Raw genomic sequence first — 18,843 nt, forward strand, 5'->3', positions numbered from 1 at the left:
CAGTCTCCTCATCATCCATATCTTCATCGTCGCCGTCATCTTCATCCTTGTCGCGGCCGCGAGGAGGTCTGTCTCCTTGCCGCTGCTTGGCCTTGCCGCGGCGTCCTCCTCGGCCGGGACGTTTCTTGCCGGATCCACCAGCTCCTTCCTGGGCCTTCTCTTTGTCGCGCCGCTCGTATTCAGCTTTCTGTTGCTCAACAAGCTGCTCGACTCTCTTACAGTTCTGAAGATCATGGCCCTTGGTGCGGTGAATCTTGCAATACTGCTTGTTGGTGCCGTCCTGCTTGTCGGCGACCGCCACCTCCGCGGCAACCTCCTTGCCGGAGTCACCAGTTTTGGCTTCCTTGGCGCCGCCACCGTTGCCGTACTGCTCAACAACTAGCACTTCTTTGCCTTTCCTCCTTCTGTTGTTCCACCGCCGGTTTCTCTTTGTTGGGGCAGCATCTTCGCTGTCAGATCCTCCCGCTCCTATATTTTCTCCGGGGAGTCTCCTCCCTTCCTCAGCACGCGCACAGTTGTCGGCCAGTGCATATAACTCACTGACGTCCCTGATCTTGCACATCGCCATTTCCTCCCGCATCCTGCGGTTCCGCACATTCTGATGGAATGCGCTGATCACCGCGGCAGGGTGGACGTCTGGGATGTTGTGCTGCACACTACTGAATCTCTGAATGTACTTGCGCAAGGGCTCTCCTTCCTTCTGGGCGAGCAGGTGAAGATCACTCTCCTGGCCATGAGGCTTGTGTCCGCCTGTAAAGGCGCCGACAAACTGATGGCACAGATTAGCCCAAGAGGATATGGAGTTGTCCGGCAAGTGCATGAGCCAGGATCTGACATTGGGCTTGAGCACCAGCGGGAAGTAGTTGGCAAGGATCTTGTCATCTCGTCCCCCGGCAGCTTGCATGGCAATGGTGTAGATGCTGAGGAACTCTGACGGATGCGTCTTGCCGTCGTACTTCTCCGGTACGTCTGGCTTGAAGTTATTTGTACTGGGCCACTGGACTTGCCGCAGCTCACGAGTGAACGCAGGACAACCTACCGCGTACGGCAGATCGCCTGGTTCCCCTGGCGCATGCATGTCAACAGAGGGCCCAGCGCGCTTGTCGGATTGACGTCGCGCTTCTCTTCGGCGCTCGATGCGGGTTCGAGCGTCTTCTTGTTGTCGATCATGAAGAACTTGGCGCTGATCGCGACGAGCTCGTGGATCCGACGATTCAGTGGAGTCGCTGTCGAGGTGGATCCGGCGAGTCGGCGATCTTGGCCTTCGGGGCGGTGATTGCATGGTAGTTGCGCCTCCACCCGTTTCGTCGCCACCGGCTCGCGTCCGGCGGTCCTGCCGCGGCGGCGACGCGCTTGGCTGCCGCGGAGTGTCGCCGTTGGCGTAGCCGATGAGACTCTGAATGGTGGCTCTCCATTCGTCGATCTTGTCTGACGTCGGAGGGTAATCTAGGAGAAGTTGAGCTCGCGCCAAAGCTTCTGCTAGAGTGGTGGGTGGCAGTGGCGAACGGCGCGAGGAGCGGGACGTGCTCGAACTTCTAACTATGTTAGAAGGAGCAGTATCCCGTCCAGGCGACCGTGCCCCGCTCGTGCCAGCACGCTGGCGTGCATGCTGGTCTTGAGCGCTCCGAGATCCACCAGCTTGGTCTTGGGCTATCATGCGTATGGCATTACCAGTGCCATGACGCTGTTGATCTTGCGCCTCCTGAGAGTGGCGCGGAACATGTACAGTCGCCGAGGTTTGTGCAGCCTTGTTCTTGGACCTGGCGGCATCATGGGCTTCCTCGTCGACGTCCTTTCTTCCGCCGGCGTCCATCCCACCACTCGTTTGCTCCAACGGTGGCGGAAGTGACGTGGATGGAGCGGCCGCCGCCGAAGTCTTCTTCTTCGGTGGCATGTTGATGAAGGGAATAAGGATCTAGCTCGTGTGAACGCCGGATCAGGTTCACGCAATCTCGACGTCCCCTACCTGGCGCGCCAAAGATGTCGGGGATAACTGATCCACGAACACCTATGGGGCCGGCGGACCGGGCCCCTTTCGGTTTGGCAGGGGGCGGAGATCGCACGAAGAGCAGATCGAGGCGAGGCACACGAGCGGTTTACCCAGCTTCGGAGCTCTCCGGAGAGATAACACTCCTACTGCTGCTTGTCTGATTGTATTGAGTGGTGTTCTTGCTCTCGAGCGAGAGAGTCATGTGTTTTCTAGGCTATGAATGGACCAAAGCCGACTGTCTGAGGCTCCGAACCGAACCCCCTCTACGTTGCGCATGGGCCTCCTTTTATACGCTAAAGGGGTCACCGACAGGTGGCAACGCAGAGGAGGGTAAAAACGTAAAAAGCGAGGTAGTTGGTACAGTTGCTTGTACAGTGCACCCTACCTAACCCTGACGGCAGGGGACAAGGGCATTAAATGCCTGTCTGAGTCGCCTGAACAGTGCAGAAAAGGACCGTTAGGGGCGCCACCGTTCGCCACGATGGTGATCTTGTCAGCTTTGCATGCCACTGCGCACTGCTGGCTGCACAGCCTCCCGCCACGCGCGCCTGGAGAGGCCCCCAGAGCGACACGTTGGTGGATGCGCTGGAGCGTGGTCGCAGAGTGGCCGCCTGCCGCGGCAAGCGCCTTGCCGCTGTTGATATCTTTCCGGGTCCAGAAGCTCGTCGCTCACCGGGCCTCGGTGTACCTTGTTTAGTCTTCCCGGCAAGCTCCTCTTGCCGGGGCCTTGCTGCCTTGCCGGAGCGCGTGGCGCGTCGCGGCAAGTTCCTTGGAGTGTCTTGGTTGGCCTTCCCGGCAAGCTCCTCTTGCCGGGGTCTTGTCTCCTTAGCTTAAATACTTTGTTCTTGGATGGCTCCAAGGGAACCTTGGGGGATCTTGGCGTTCGCCCGGCAAGCCTTTGCCGCGGGGTGCTGCAACTGCCCGTGCACAAGTTCGGGGTACTAGGGTACCCCTATTCTAGTACACCGACACGTATCAGCATCCCCAAGCTTAACTCCTACTTGTCCTCGAGTAGGTAAGTGATAAAAACAGAATTTTTGATGTGGAATGTTGCCTATCATGTCATATCATATTCTTTTCTTTATAGCATGGACAATTGGACTTTTAGTTGTTCAAAGAAATAGTCTAGTTTTGACATGATAATTTAGATACTCAAGCATATCAACAAGCAACCATGTCTTTCAAAATATCAACGCTAAAATAAGTTATCCCTAGCCCATCATGCTCAAACATTGATCCATTCATGAAACACACTCGAATATTAGCTACACCCAATACTTAAGTACGATCATATTGCCTCCTACTTGGTGCTTTTATAAGAGAAGATGGAGACTTAAAATAAGAATTGCATAAAGTAAAAGAAAGGCCCTTCGCAGAGGGAAGTAGGGATTTGTAGAGGTGCGAGAGCTCAAAGCGAAAAACTTAGAGATACAAACATTTTGGGAGGTGTATCCATCCCACCAATGAAAACGACTTAGAGTTCCCAACACTTTCCATGCTAGATATATCATAGGCGGTTCCCAAACAGAAAATAAAGTTTATTCCTTTTTCCACCATACTTTCACTTTCCATGGCTAACCGTATCCACGGGTGCCCTCCATACCAACACTTTCCAAGGAATTTATTATTTGACAACATAAAGTAAATTCAATTTTTTGCATTTCAGGACTGGGCATCCCTAATACCTTTGCTTACTATCATGCAATGACAAGTGAATAAACACTCGTCTTGAGAAAAACATCTAGCATGGAAAATATTAGCCACCCCTCACCGCTCTACGAGCGAAAAAAAACACACAAAAGAGAAGTTTATTTTCAAAGTTAGAGATGGCACATGCAAATTTGCTTAGAACGGCAAAACAATACCACATATAGGTAGATATAGTGGAGTCATGTGGCAAAATTGGTTTAAGGATTTTGGATGCTCAAGTAGAGATCATACTTAGTGCAAAATGAAGGCTAGCAAAAGATTGAGAAGCGACCAACTAAGAAACAGATAATCTCATAAGCAAGCATTAAGCATAAATAACACCGAATAATGCACCACAAGTAGAATGTAATTTCATTGCATGACTATTGACTTTCATACTTTCATAGGGAATCACAAACCTTAACACCAATATTCTTACTAAAGCATAATTACTCACCAACACAACTCACATATCACATCATCATATCTCAAAACAATTACTAAGAATCAAGTTTATTTTGTCCAATGATCTTCATGAAAGTTTTTATTATATCCTTCTTGGATATCTATCACTTTGGGACTAATTTTCATGTGTTGCTTTTGACAAGCTCCAACAAATATAAGTGAAGATCATGAGCATAATAAATTTTCTTTCTCTCAAATTAACTTAAGTGAAGCAAGAGAGAATTTCTTGAAAATTTTACTAACTCTCAAATAAATCTAAGTGAAGCAAGAGAGCATTTATTCAAAAATACTAAAGTACACCATGCTCAAAAAGATATAAGTGAAGCACTAGAGCAAGTCCATTGCTCAAAATATAATAATTTAAGTGAAGCATAGAGAGCAATTCTAAAAAGTCATGACGTAATTTTGGCTCTCTCAAATAGGTGTGTCCAGCAAGGATTGATGACTTAAAACACAAAATAAAACAAGCAAAGACTCATATCATACAAGACGCTTGAATAAAAACACATATAATGTAACAAATAAAAATATAGTTTTGAGTAAAATACCAATGGTCCCTGGAAGAAAGCGGTGATGCCACTCGGGGCATCCCCAAGCTTAGTTGGTTGCTCATTTTTGGATAATAACTTGGGATTACGGGGCATCCCCAATCTTAGGCTCTTCCATCCTTCCTTCATCCATCGTAAGATAACCCAAAACTTGAAAACTTCAATCACACAAAACTCAACAAAACCTTCGTGAGATCCGTTAGTATAAGAATAATAAATCACTACTATAAGTGTTGTATCAAACCAATTCATATTTTGTTTGTGTATTATATCTACTGTATTCCAACTTTTCTATGGCAAAAACTCATCAAAGAAAATCATAGAGCCATAAAAATAAGCACACAACACAAAGAAAACAGAATCTGTCAAAACAGAACAGTCTCTAGAAATCTGACTATTTCGAATACTTCTGTATCTCAACCAATTCTTAAAAATTAGGACAACCTGAGCAATTTGTATATTGATCTACTTCAAGTGGAATGCGTATTTTATCGCTCTCTGGTAAAAAAATGTAAATTAATTTCATGAGCGTAAAAGTTTCTGTTTTGTCAGCAAGATCAAACAACTATCACCCAAGAAGATCCTAAAGGCTTTACTTGGCACAAACACTAATTAAAACACAATAATAACAGTAGCATAATTGTGCTAACACTCAAGAACATAAAACAAAAATCATAAATAAAATTTATTCAATGGGTTGCCTCCCAGCAAGCGCTATAGTTTTACGCCCTTAGCTAGGCATAAAGCAAGGATCTAAGTTGGTTCAAGATCCATAAGATGCCCTCATGATTGATTCATAAGGCGGCTTAATTCTAGTTCTAGGAAAGTGTTCCATACCCTTCCTCAAAGGGAATTGGAACTTAATATTGCCTTCTTTCATATCAATTACGGCACCGATAGTGCGTAAAAACAGTCTACCAAGAATAATTGGGCAAGAAGGATTGCAATCAATATCAAGAACAATAAAATCTATGGGCACATAATTCCTATTTGCAAGAATAAGAACATCATTAATTCTTCTCGTAGGCTTTTTAATAGTAGAATCCGCCAAGTGCAAATTCAAAGAACATTCTTCAAGATTAGCAAGACCAAGCACATCACATAAAGATTTCGGAATTGTTGAAACACTAGCACCCAAGTCACACAAAGCAAAAGACTCATAGTTTTTAATCTTGACTTTGATAGTAGGTTCCAATTCATCATGCAATTTTCTAGGAATTGAAACTTCTAATTCCAATTTTCCTTCAAAAGCTTTCATCATAGCATCAACAATATGTTTAGTAAAAACATTATTTTGTTCATAAGCATGGGGTGAATTTATCATGCATTGCAACAAATAAATACAATCAACCAAAGAGCAACTATCATAATTAAAGTCTTTGTAATCCAAAAGAGTGGCTACATCACTAGTTAAAGTTTTGACCTCTCCAAACCCACTTTCATCAATTTTCTCAACAAGATTTTCACCCTCTGAAATATTGGGACACCTTCTACCTAAAGTTGAGTCTTATCAAGTCCCTTTTCATCAATATTAACTTTACTAAACAAGGAATCAATATAAGAAACACCAATCATTTTAAGATCTTCATCACTTTTGCGAAAGAAATCACTAGAAAACACTTTTCTTAAAAAAATTCTTTTAGCTCTAAGCATTGCGTTTCTTTTCTTACTCTCATCCATAGAAACATAAATAGCTTTAATTGATTCATATACTTTAGGCACAAAAATTTTCATCTTGAGATTTTCCACATCATGAGCAATTCTATCAACACTTCTAGACAAATCATCAATCTTACTCAACTTTTCTTCCATGGAAGTGTTGAAAACTTTTTGACTGTTGATAAATTCTTTAATATTATTCTCAAGATCATAGGTGTTCCTATTATTATTATGAGATTGATTTCCATAGGAATTGCCATAATTATTATAGGAATTACTAGGAAAAGGCCTAGGATTAAAATTACCTCTATAAGAATTGTTATTGAAATTATTTCAAGAGATAAAATTCACATCTATGGCATCACTATTTTGCTCAATCAAAGTAGACAAAGGCATATCATTAAGATAAATAGGATCACTTCTACTAGCAACCAATTTCACAAGAGCATCAACTTTTTCACTCAAAGAAGAAATTTCTTCAACCGAATTAACTTTTTTACTAGTAGGAGCTCTTTCGGTATGCCATTGCAAATAATTTTCCATAATATTATCAAGAAATTTGGTGGCTTCACCCAAAGTAATTTCCATAAAAGTACCACCCGCGATAGAATCTAAAAGATTACGAGAAACAAAATTCAACCCCGCATAAAATTTTTGTATGATCATCCAAAGATTTAACCCATGAGTTGGGCAATTCCTTAGCATCATTTTCATCCTTTCCCAAGATTGTGCAACATGCTCACGTTCAAGTTGCTTGAAATTCATGATCTGGGTTCTAAGGGAAATAATTTTTGCGGGAGGAAAATACTTAGTGATAAAAGCATCTTTGCAAATATTCCAAGAATCGATACTATTGCGAGGCAAAGAAGAGAACCAATTTTTTGTAGAATCACACAAGGAAAATGGAAATAATTTCATATTCACCACATCATTGTCCACATATTTTTTTCTTTTGCATATCGCATAATTCCATGAAGGTATTAAGATGGGACATGGCATCCTCATTAGGAGTACCAGAAAATTTATCTTTCATAACAAGATTTAACAAAGCAGTATTAATATCACAAGACTCCGCACTAGGGGTGGGAGGAGCAATCGGAGTGCCAATAGAATCATTGTTGTTGGTATTTGAGAAATCACATAACTTGGTGTTCTCTTGAGTCATGATGACTAAACAACAAGATTGCACTCAAAAATAGATCCGGCAAGAAAACGGCAAACGAAAAGAGATATGAATAAAATGACAATTTTTTTGTGAAGTGTGGGAGAGGAAAACGAGAGGCAAATGGCAAATAATGTAAATTGCGAGGAGATGAGTTTTGTGATTAGGAACCTGGTATATGTTGAAGATCCTCCGCGACAACGGCGCCATAAATTCCTTTTGATGTCGCTTGAAGCTACGTCTGTATTTCCCCCAAGAGGAAGGGATGATGCAGCATAGCGGCGGTAGGTATTTCCCTCATATATGAAACCAAGGTTATCGAACCAGTAGGAGAACCAAGAAACACAATGTAAACAGCCCCTGCACACAGATAACAAATCATCGCAACCGAACGTGTTAAAGAGGTTGTCAATCCCTTTCGGGGTACGGCGCCTCAAGTGGGAAAGCTGACGTGAGATAAATTTGTAGTAAATTGATAGATCGAACGCTAAATAAAATAAATAAAGAAAAGTTGCAGCAAGGTATTGTTGTATTTTTGTTTTAATTGATCTAAAAATAAATGCAAGAGAAAAGTAGATCACAAAGGCAAATATATGAGAAACAAGACCCGGGGGCCGTAGGTTTCACTAGTGGCTTCTCTCGAGAAAAATAGCAAACGGTGGGTAAACAAATTACTATTGGGCAACTGATAGAACTTCAAATAATTATGACGATATCCAGGCAATGATCATTATATAGGCATCACTTCCAAGATTAGTAGACTGACTCTTGCCTGCATCTACTACTATTACTCCACACATCGACCGCTATCCAGCATGCATCTAGTGTATTAAGTTCATGGAGAAACGGAGTAATGCAATAATAATGATGACATGATGTAGACAAGATCTATTATGTAGAGATAGACCCCATCATTTTATCCTTAGTACCAACGATACATACGTGTTGTTTCCCTTTCTGTCACTGGGATCAAGTGCCGAAAGATCGAACCCACTACAAAGCACATCTTCCCATTGCAAGATAGATAGATCAAGTTGGCCAAACAAACCCCAAGAAATACAAGGCTATACGCAATCATGCATATAAAATATCAAAGGAAGTCAAATAAGTTTCATGGATATAAAAAGATAGATCTGATCATAAACTCAAAGTTCATCGGATCCCAACAAACACACCACAAAAGAGTTACATCATATGGATCTCCAAGAGACCATTGTATTGAGAATCAAGAGAGAGAGATGAAGCCATCTAGCTACTAACTACGGACCCGAAGGTCTACAAAGAACTACTCACGCAACATCGGAGAGGCACCAATGGAGGTGGTGCACCCCATCCGAGATGGTGTCTAGATTAGATCTGGTGGTTCTGGACTCTGCAGCGGCTGCATGAATATTTCGTTGATGCCTCTAGGGTTCTGGGATTTTGGGGGTATTAATAGAGCAAAGAGGTGGTCCGGGGGGCACCCGAGGTGGGCACAACCCACCAGGGCGCGCATGGGCCTCCTGGCGCGCCCTGGTGAGTTGTGCCCCCCTCAGGGCACCCCCAGGTGCAGCCAGGGCCCGTTGTGTTCCTTCTGGACCATAAAAATTCTCCGTAAAGTTTCAGGGCATTTGGACTCCGTCTGATATTGATTTTCTACGATGTAAAAAACATGGAAAAAATAGCAACTGGCACTTGGCACTATTTCAATTGGTTAGTACCAAAAAATGATATAAAATGACTATAAAATGATTATAAAACATCCAAGATTGATAATAGAACAGTATGGAACAATCAAAAATTATAGATACATTGGAGACGTATCAAACACATACTCAAAATGTCTGGGTATTACAATCACTTGACTTAGCTAGGAGTTAATCTTCCAGTTGATTGTGTCATTGATAGTGTTCTCCAATCACTACCACCAAGCTACAAGAGCTTCGTGATGAACTATAATATGCAAGGGATGGACAAGACTATCGTCAAACTTTCACAATGCTCAAAGTTGCGGAGGTAGAAATCAAGAAGGAGCATCAAGTGTTGATGGTTAACAAGACCACTAGTTTCAAGAAAAAGGGCAAAGGAAAGAAGGGGAACTTCAAGAAGAATGGCAAGCAAGTTGCCACTCCCGGAAAGAAGCCCAAGTCTGGACCTAAGACTGAAACTAAGTGCTTCTTCTTCAAAGGGACTGGACACTGGAAGCGGAACTACCCCAAGTATTTGGCGGATAAGAAGGATGGCGAAGTGAACAAAGGTATATTTGATATACATGCTATTGATGTGTACCTTACTAATGCTCACAGTAGCGCTTGGGTATTTGATACTGGTTCTGTTGCTCATATTTGCAACTCGAAACAGGGGCTATGGATTAAACGAAGATTGGCTAATTAAGGACGAGGTGACGATGCGCGTCGGCATTGGTTCCAAGGTCGATGTCATCGCCGTAGGCACACTACCTCTACATCTACCTTTGGGGTTAGTTTTAGACCTGAATCTTGTTTGATGTGAGACGGTTATTCATTTAAATCAGAGAATAATTGTTGTTCTATTCATATGAGTAATATCTTTTATGGTCATGCACCCTTGAAGAGTGGTCTATTTTTGTTCAATCTCGATCATGGTGATACACATATTCATAATATTGATGCCAAAAGATGCAAAGTTGATAATGATAGTGCAACATATTTGTGGCACTGCTGTTTAGGTCATATTGGTGTAAAGCGCATGAACAAACTCCATATGGACTTTTGGAATCACTTTATTATGAATCATTAGATGCTTGCGAACCATGCCTCATGGGAAGATGACTAAGACTTCGTTCTCTGGAACAATGGAGCAAGCTACTGACTTATTGGAAATAATACATACCAATGTATGCGGTCCGATGAGTGTTGAGGCTCGCGGCGGGTATCGTTATTTTCTGACCTTCACAGATGATTTGAGAAGATATGGGTACATCTACTTAATGAAACACGAGTCTGAAACATTTGAAAAGTTCAAAGAATTTCAGACTGAAGTGGAAAAACATCGTAACAAGAAAATAAAGTTTCTACGATCTGATCGCGGAGGAGAATATTTGAGTTACGAGTTTAGCCTTCATTTAAAACAATGTGGAATAGTTTCACAACTCACGCCACCTGGAACACCACAGCGTAATGGTGTGTCCGAACATCATAACCGTACTTTATTAGATATGGTGCGATCTATGATGTCTCTTACCGATTTACCACTATCGTTTTGGGGTTATGCACTAGAGATAGCTGCATTCACTTTAAATAGGGCACCGTCTAAATCCGTTGAGACAACACTGTATAAACTATGGTTTGGCAAGAAACCTAAGCTGTCGTTTCTTAAAGCTTGGGGTTGCGATGCTTATGTGAAAAATCTTCAGCCTGATAAGCTCGAACCCAAATCGGAAAAGTGCGTCTTCATAGGATACCCAAAATAAACTGTTGGGTACACCTTCTATCATAGATCCGAAGGCAAGATATTTGATGCTAAGAATGGATACTTTCTAGAGAAGGAGTTTCTCTCGAAAGAAGTGAGTGAGAGGAATGTAGAACTTTATGAGGTAGTTGTACCTTCTCTCAAATTGGAAATTAGTTCATCACAGAAATCAGTTCCAGTGATGCCTACACCAATTAGTGAGGAAGCTAATGATGATGATCATGTAACTTCAGATCAAGTTACTACCGAACCTCGTAGGTCAACCAAAGTACGTTCCGCACCAGAGTGGTATGGTAATCCTGTTCTGGAAGTCATGTTACTAGACCATGACGAACCTACAAACTATGAGGAAGCGGTGATGAGCCCAGATTCTGCAAAATAGCTTGAGACCATGAAATCTAAGATGGGATCCATGTATGAGAACAAAGTATAGACTTTGGTTGACTTTCCCAATGATCGGCAAGCCCTTGAGAATAAATGGATATTCAAGAAGAAGACTGACGATGATGGTAATGTTATTGTCTACAAATCTAAATCTTGATTTGTTGCGAAAGGTTTTCGACAAGTTCAAGGAGTTGACTATGATGAGACCTTCTCACCCGTAGCGATGCTTAAGTCTGTCCGAATCATGTTAGCAATTGCCGCATTTTATGATTATGAAATCTGGCAAATGGACGTCAAAACTGCATTCCTTGTTAGATTTCTTAAAGAAGAGTTGTATATGATGCAACCAGAAGGTTTTGTCGATCCTAAAGGTGCTAACAAAGTGTGCAAGCTCCAGCTATCCATTTATGGACTAGTGCAAGCCTCTCGGAGTTGGAATATACGCTTTGGTAGTGTGATCAAAGCATATGGTTTTATCCAGACTTTCGGAGAAGCATGTATTTACAAGAAAGTGAGTGGGGGCTCTGTAGCATTTCTAATATTATATGTGGATGACATAGTATTGATTGGAAATGATATAAAATTTCTGGATAGCATAAAAGGATACTTGAATAAGAATTCTTCAATGGAAGACCTCGGTGAAACTGCTTATATATTGGGCATCAAGATCTATAGAGATAAATCAAGACGCTTAATTAGACTTCCAGAAAGCTCATACCTTGATAAAGTTTTGAAGAAGTTCAAAATGGATTAGTCAAAGAAAGGGTTCTTGCCTGTGTTACAAGGTGTGAAGTTGAGTCAGACTCGATGCCTGCCCACTGGAGAAGATAGAGAGAAAATGAAAGTCATTCCCTATGCCTCAGCCATAGGTTCTATCATGTATGCAATAATGTGTACCCGGACTTGATGCGTGCCTTGCTATAAGTTTAGCAGGGAGGTACCAAAGTAATCCAGGAGTGGATCACTGGACAACCGTCAAGAACATCATGAAGTACCTGAAAAGGACTAAGGATATGTTTCTCATTTATGGAGGTGACAAAGAGCTTGTCGTAAATGGTTACGTCGATGCTAGCTTTGAGACTGATCCGGATGACTCTAATTCACAGACCGGATACGTGTTTATATTGAATGGTGGAGCTGTCAGTTGATGCAGTTCCAAGCAAAGCATCGTGGCGGGATCTACGTGTGAAGCGGAGTACATAGCTGCTTCGAAAGCAGCAAATGAAGGAGTCTGGATAAAGGAGTTCATATCCGATCTAGGTGTAATACCTAGTGCATCGGGTCCAATGAAAATCTGTTGTGACAATATTAGAGCAATTGCCTTAGCGAAGGAATCCAGATTTCACAAGAGAACCAAACACATCAAGAGACGCTTTAACTCCATCCGTGATCAAGTCAAGGAGGGAGACATAGAGATTTGCAAAATACATACGGATCTGAATGTTGCAGACCCGTTGACTAAGCCTCTTCCACGAGCAAAACATGATCAACACCAAGACTCCATGGGTGTTAGAATCATTACAATGTAATCTAGATTATTGAATCTAGTGCAAGTGGGGGACTGGAGGAAATATGCCCTAGAGGCAATAATAAAGTTGTTATTTATATTTCCTTATATCATGATAAATGTTTATTATTAATGCTAGAATTGTATTAACTGGAAACTTGATACATGTGTGAATACATAGAAAAAACAAAGTGTCCCTAGTATGCCTCTACTTGACTAGCTCGTTAATCAAAGATGGTTAAGTTTCCTGACTATGGACATGTGTTGTCATTTGATGAATGGGATAACATCATTAGGAGAATGATGTGATGGACAAGACCCATCCGTTAGCTTAGCATAATGATCGTTAAGTTCTATTGCTATTGCTTTCTTCATGACTTATACATATTCCTTTGACTATGAGATTATGCAACTCCCGAATGCCGGAGGAATACCTTGTGTGCTATCAAACATCACAACATAACTGGGTAATTATAAAGATGCTCTACAAGTATCTCCGAAGGTGTTTGTTGGGTTGGGATAGATCGAGATTAGGATTTGTCACTCCGAGTATCGGAGAGGTATCTCTGAGCCCTCTCGGTAATGCACATCATGATAAGCCTTGCAAGCAATGTGACTAATGAGTCAGTTACGGGATGATACATTACAAAACGAGTAAAGAGACTTGCGATAATGAGATTGAACTAGGTATGAAGATACCGATGATCGAATCTCGGGCAAGTAACATACCGATGACAAAGGGAATAACGTATGTTGTCATTGCGAGACTGATAAAGATCTTCGTATAATATGTAGGAACCAATATGAGCATCCAGGTTCCGCTGTTGGTTATTGACCGGAGATAGATGTGTCTCGGTCATGTCTACATAGTTCTAGAACCCGTAGGGTCCGCATGCTTAATGTTCGATGATGATTTGTATTATGAGTTATGTGTTTTGGTGACCGAATATTGTTCGGAGTCCCGGATGAGATCACGGACATGACGAGGAGTCTCGAAATGGTCGAGAGGTAAATATTGATATATTGGACGATAGTATTCTGACACCGGAATGGTTCCGTAGTGCTTCCGGTATTTATCGGAGTACCGGGAGGTTACCGGAACCCCCCGGGGGAAGTAATGGGCCACATGGGCCATAGGGAAGAGGCAAGGCAGCCCACAAGGGTGTGCCCCCCAATGGGGAGTCCGAATTGGACAAGGGAGGGGCTGGACCCCCTTTCCTTCTTCCTCTCCCTCTCCTTCCCCCTTCCCCCCTCCGATAGAAGGAAGGGGGCGAATAGGACTAGGAGTCCAAGTGGGTTTCCCCCCACTTGGTGCGCCCCCTAGGCCGGCCTCCTCCCCCTCCCTCCTTTATATACAGGGGCGGGGGGCACCTCTAAGGAGATCAATTGTTTCTTAGCCATGTGCGGTGCCCCCCTCCACCATTTACTCCCCCGGTCATATTGTCGTAGTGCTTAGGCGAAGCCCTGCGCAGATCACTTCACCATCACCGTCATCACACTGTCGTGCTGATGAAACTCTCCCTTGACACTTTGCCGGATCAAGAGTTCGAGGGACATCATCGAGCTGAATGTGTGCTGAACTCGGAGGTGCCGTAGTTCGGTACTTGATCGGTTGAATCAATAAGACGTTCGACTACATCAATAGCGTTGAACTAACGCTTTCGCTTTCGGTCTACGAGGGTACATGGACACACTCTTCCCCTCTCATTGCTATGCATCTCCTAGATAGATCTTGCATGATCGTAGGAAAATTTTGAAATTACATGCTACGTTTCCCAACACCCTTGTTGAAGTTTAAGTCGGCAGATGACACTAAGCAGGTTGACTCTGTTCCTGGCGAGTCATCCAAGCAGTTTAGCATCAGTGCCAATATGGATTCAAAATAGGAAAGCACACTCATCGAGTTCATCCATGAGAACCGGGACATCTTTGTCAGGACCCCGACTCAATGCCACATAGATCTAGCATGTAACACTTCATATCACTTTGCGGCCTCACGCACGGTATTCCCACGGGTGTCGCCTTACCTTTACCCGGGACCGTTTGCGCCTTTTGGCACACGTATATGACAGTGTCGCTAGCATCCATATGATAAGGAGCCCGGGCTGACATGGCTAGTCGTAAACCCAAAGTGGCACAAACTTGCAGGGACAGGCATCCATGACCCAGCATCGAACGTGTCGGTCATCAGCGAGTGAATCCAGGCTGTAGCACTGGGCTAGCAGGACTCCGGTGAACCGGGCTGTAGCGGGCTAACAGGACTCCGGTATTCATCGCGTGACATTTCCCCGAAGGGACAGACACAGGAACGAAGAAGGACACATGCCGGCCAGCCTAAGTGTTCCGGAGCAGTAGCAAGCTACCATGGCTCGGTGGAAACACTAGGAGACATTTCCCGGTAAGAGAGGCTACTAAAGATAAACAACTAGATGGTCAGATCCCACACATACCAAGCATTTCAATAGCATACACACAATATGCTCGATATGTGCAAATACAACATGGCATCACAACATGACTCTACGACTCAAGTAATTTACTCAATAGGCTCCGAGGAGCGAGATATTACAAACATGGGTCTCATGACCCAACAATCAGAGCATACAAGTCAAAGCACAAGCGGAAGCTATCATGTCTGAGTACAGACATCTATAAATGAAAAAGGCTGAGAAGCCTGACTATCTATCAGATCCTGCCGAGGGCACAAGATCGTAGCTGAGGTATCAAGCTAAACGTCGAAGTCCAAGCGGAACTACTAGTGAGACTGAAGTCTCTCTGCAAAAACATAAAATAGGCAAACGTGAGTACAAATGTACCCAGCAAGACTTACATCAGATCTATCTACACATGCATCATTATCAACAAAGGGGATGGTGGGGTTTAACTGCAGCAAGCCAGCTTTGACTCGGTGGCTATCCTAAACTACGACTGCAATGTAACTCTTTTGAGGTGGCGCACACGAGTCCACATATTCACCATATCAATACACCACTATGGAACCGCTCTCGTCTCCCTACGAGAACGCCATCCATAGCACTCACGCTTATCTTGCGTATTTTAGAGTATCCACTTTCACTTGTCTATGAACTGATATAAGCAACCCAGAAGTCCTTTTCCGCGGACACGGCTATTCGAATAGATGATGTTAACCCTGCAGGGGTGTACTTCTTCATACATGTTTCCACCACTTAGCGTCTGCACACGACATGTGCTCGGCAGACTTCAAGCGAAAGCCGACGTGGGTGTAGACCACGACCTACCTAAACACCTAAGTCTCTAGTCCAGGTTTATCGCCTATTCGGGTTCCATCCATGAGGAGATCCGGCCGGAGTTTCGCTCACAGCCCCAAACGATGTGAACAGGGTTCCCGAGATACCAAACGGGCATCCGGTACACCGTGCCACGTACCTACCGCATCACAGCCCACCCCTACGGTCAGCGCTGTCCACGGCCTCCAGTAAGCTACAAACACCAGAAACTACTTGCAACTCCTGGACAGAGGACTAGGGTGAGTAAGAAGTCGAGCGGGGTCATATTTCAGGGCCCAATGTATGGTAGTAGCTGAATCATGGATCACAAACACAGAACTCAGTTCCTGAGGACGGCTGCAATGAGACAACCCACCATGTACTCCTACATGGCCTCTCACCGCTACCTTTACCAAATCGTGTTCACATACTTAGCTCACACACAGTAGGACATGTTCACACGCCTCTGATTCATCCCCGATGAATCAGACCTGACTCAACTCTAAGCAGTAGCAGGCATGACAAACAAACATGAATGAGTAGGCACAACAGGGCTCAAACAACTCCTACTCATGCTAGTGGGTTTCATCTATTTACTGTGGCAATGACAGGTCATGCAAAGGATAAAGGGGTTCAGCTACCGCAGCAAGTAACAGATGAATCGGTGTTGTCCTAATGCAGTAAAAGAGAGCAGGAGCGAGAGAGTGGGATTTTATCGAAATGAACAAGGGGGTTTTGCTTGCCTGGCACTTCTGAAGATAACATTGAGTCTTCATCAGTGTCAACGATCACATCATCGGTATCACGTCTATCGAGAGGGGACAAATACCGGCAATACAGAAGGGAACACAATCAATGCAATGCACAATATGATGCATGCTCATGACATGGCAATATGAATGTGTTTTGAGCTAATGCAACTAGCAACAGATTAAATGAAGTTGGTTTGAATATAATATTCAAATTCAAACTCCATATGTGATTATTCAAATGCCATTTAATTGATTTGTGCTAAACAGCAGCTATAAGTTGTTCTAACATGCATGAAAATGGTACAGATGGATTCCTTGAATTTTTCTGATAATTTTTCATATATAAATTATTTAATTTGGAGTTACGGTTGAATTTCTATGATTTTTAGAAGTTTTAGCTATTTTCTGGAATTATTAAATTATTCCTAATTTATTTTAATTCCAGAAATACTTTACTGCGTCAGCATGACATCACCTTGACGTCATCAGGTCAACGGGGCAGATTTAGGTCAAACCTGACCAGTGGGGTCCACTGGTCAGTGACCCAGTCAACTAACCAGGTTAGTTAGCCCTAACTAACTTAGTTAGCCGGGCGGGGCCCGCATGTCAGTGGCCTATCTAATTAGCTAACTTAATTAACGCTAACTAATCTGACCCTAATCAAGCAGGCGCCTGGGCCCACACGTCAGGGGGTCAAACCCCGGGTCAAACCCGCCGGAGTTGACCCGCGGCTCGTCGCCGGCGGAGCCAGAGACGGCGGAGGGGGTCGGAAATCCTCCTCCGGTGACCAAAACAGCGGCAGCGATCACCTACGCGTAGCTGGCGCTCAACCGCATCCATCTAGGCAAGCGGGAGGGGCTGAGGTCGAACGGGCTCGCCGGAATCGAGCTCGCGGCGGCGGCCGGAGCTCGGGGTTGGTGCGGGTTGGCGCTAGGGGCACGGCAGGTCGCACGGGTGGGCGCGCTCGGCTCCTGGAAGGGTACTGAGCACGTTGCCGTGCTCGGGAGTTAGCTGCGGTGGCTCTAGCACCGTCTGTGACATCGCCGGCGGCGAGGAACTGTCGGCTCCGACAGTCGGGGCGGTTAGAAGGCACGGACGGGCACGGGGAGAGAGGGGAAACGGACAGGGGCTCACGAGGGGTCGGGAGAGAAGCTCGGTGGGCTCGGGGAAGCCTCTGCAACGGCGAATTGACGACGGCGATCTCCGGGCACCGGAGATGAAGACGACGACGCTCCGGTCGACTGCGGCCTCCTCTGGTCGCGTGCGTCGCGTGTGTAGCTCCACGGGGTCAGGGCGGAGCTCAGGGATGCATAGTGGGAGCGAGGGGGTGGCTGTGGCCCTGGTAAACGGCGTCGGCGGCGATGGGCTCCGCTCGGGCGCGTGAGGGAGAGAGAGCAGAGGAGAGGGAGGAGCGAGGGAGAGCTACGGGAGAGTGAGAGAGGTCGTGGGGAACGAGGGGGGGGAGTGCGTGGCTCCCTCGGGTGCCTCCAGCGGCGAGCAGGTAAGCAGGAGGTGGCCGGAGCTCTTCGGGCGCGCGCCACGCCTCGCCTCTGCCTACTGGCAGAGGAAGAAGAGGACAAGGGGGGAGGAGGTGGGCTGGGCCGGCCAGATGGAGCTGGGCCAGGTAAGTGGCGCCAGGTAAGTGGCCCAGGTGGCCTTCTCTCTTTTATTTTTGTTCTGTTTTCTATTTTCTGTAGTTTGTTTTGATTTAGTTTTAGACACTAAACCATTTTATAAAATCCTGGAAATAGTTATGTGGCTGGGACTAAAATATACCAAACCACATAAAATGTTCCAGTAATTATTGGACATATATTATTTATATATCAAATATATATCCAATGCAAATAGCTATTTATTTAATTCAAAGGCCCAAAATAATTAACTCTGAGATACCAAAAATATTGTTTTGAGTTTTACCTCTTTGCAATATTTTCAGAGACTAAGAGGAACATTTTCTTGGACTTCTTTGAGGAGATTTTAATGTTGATCATTTTTAGAAGGTTTCTG

Source organism: Triticum aestivum, chromosome 4A, assembly GCF_018294505.1.
Source record: "Triticum aestivum cultivar Chinese Spring chromosome 4A, IWGSC CS RefSeq v2.1, whole genome shotgun sequence".
Taxonomy (NCBI): domain Eukaryota; kingdom Viridiplantae; phylum Streptophyta; class Magnoliopsida; order Poales; family Poaceae; genus Triticum; species Triticum aestivum.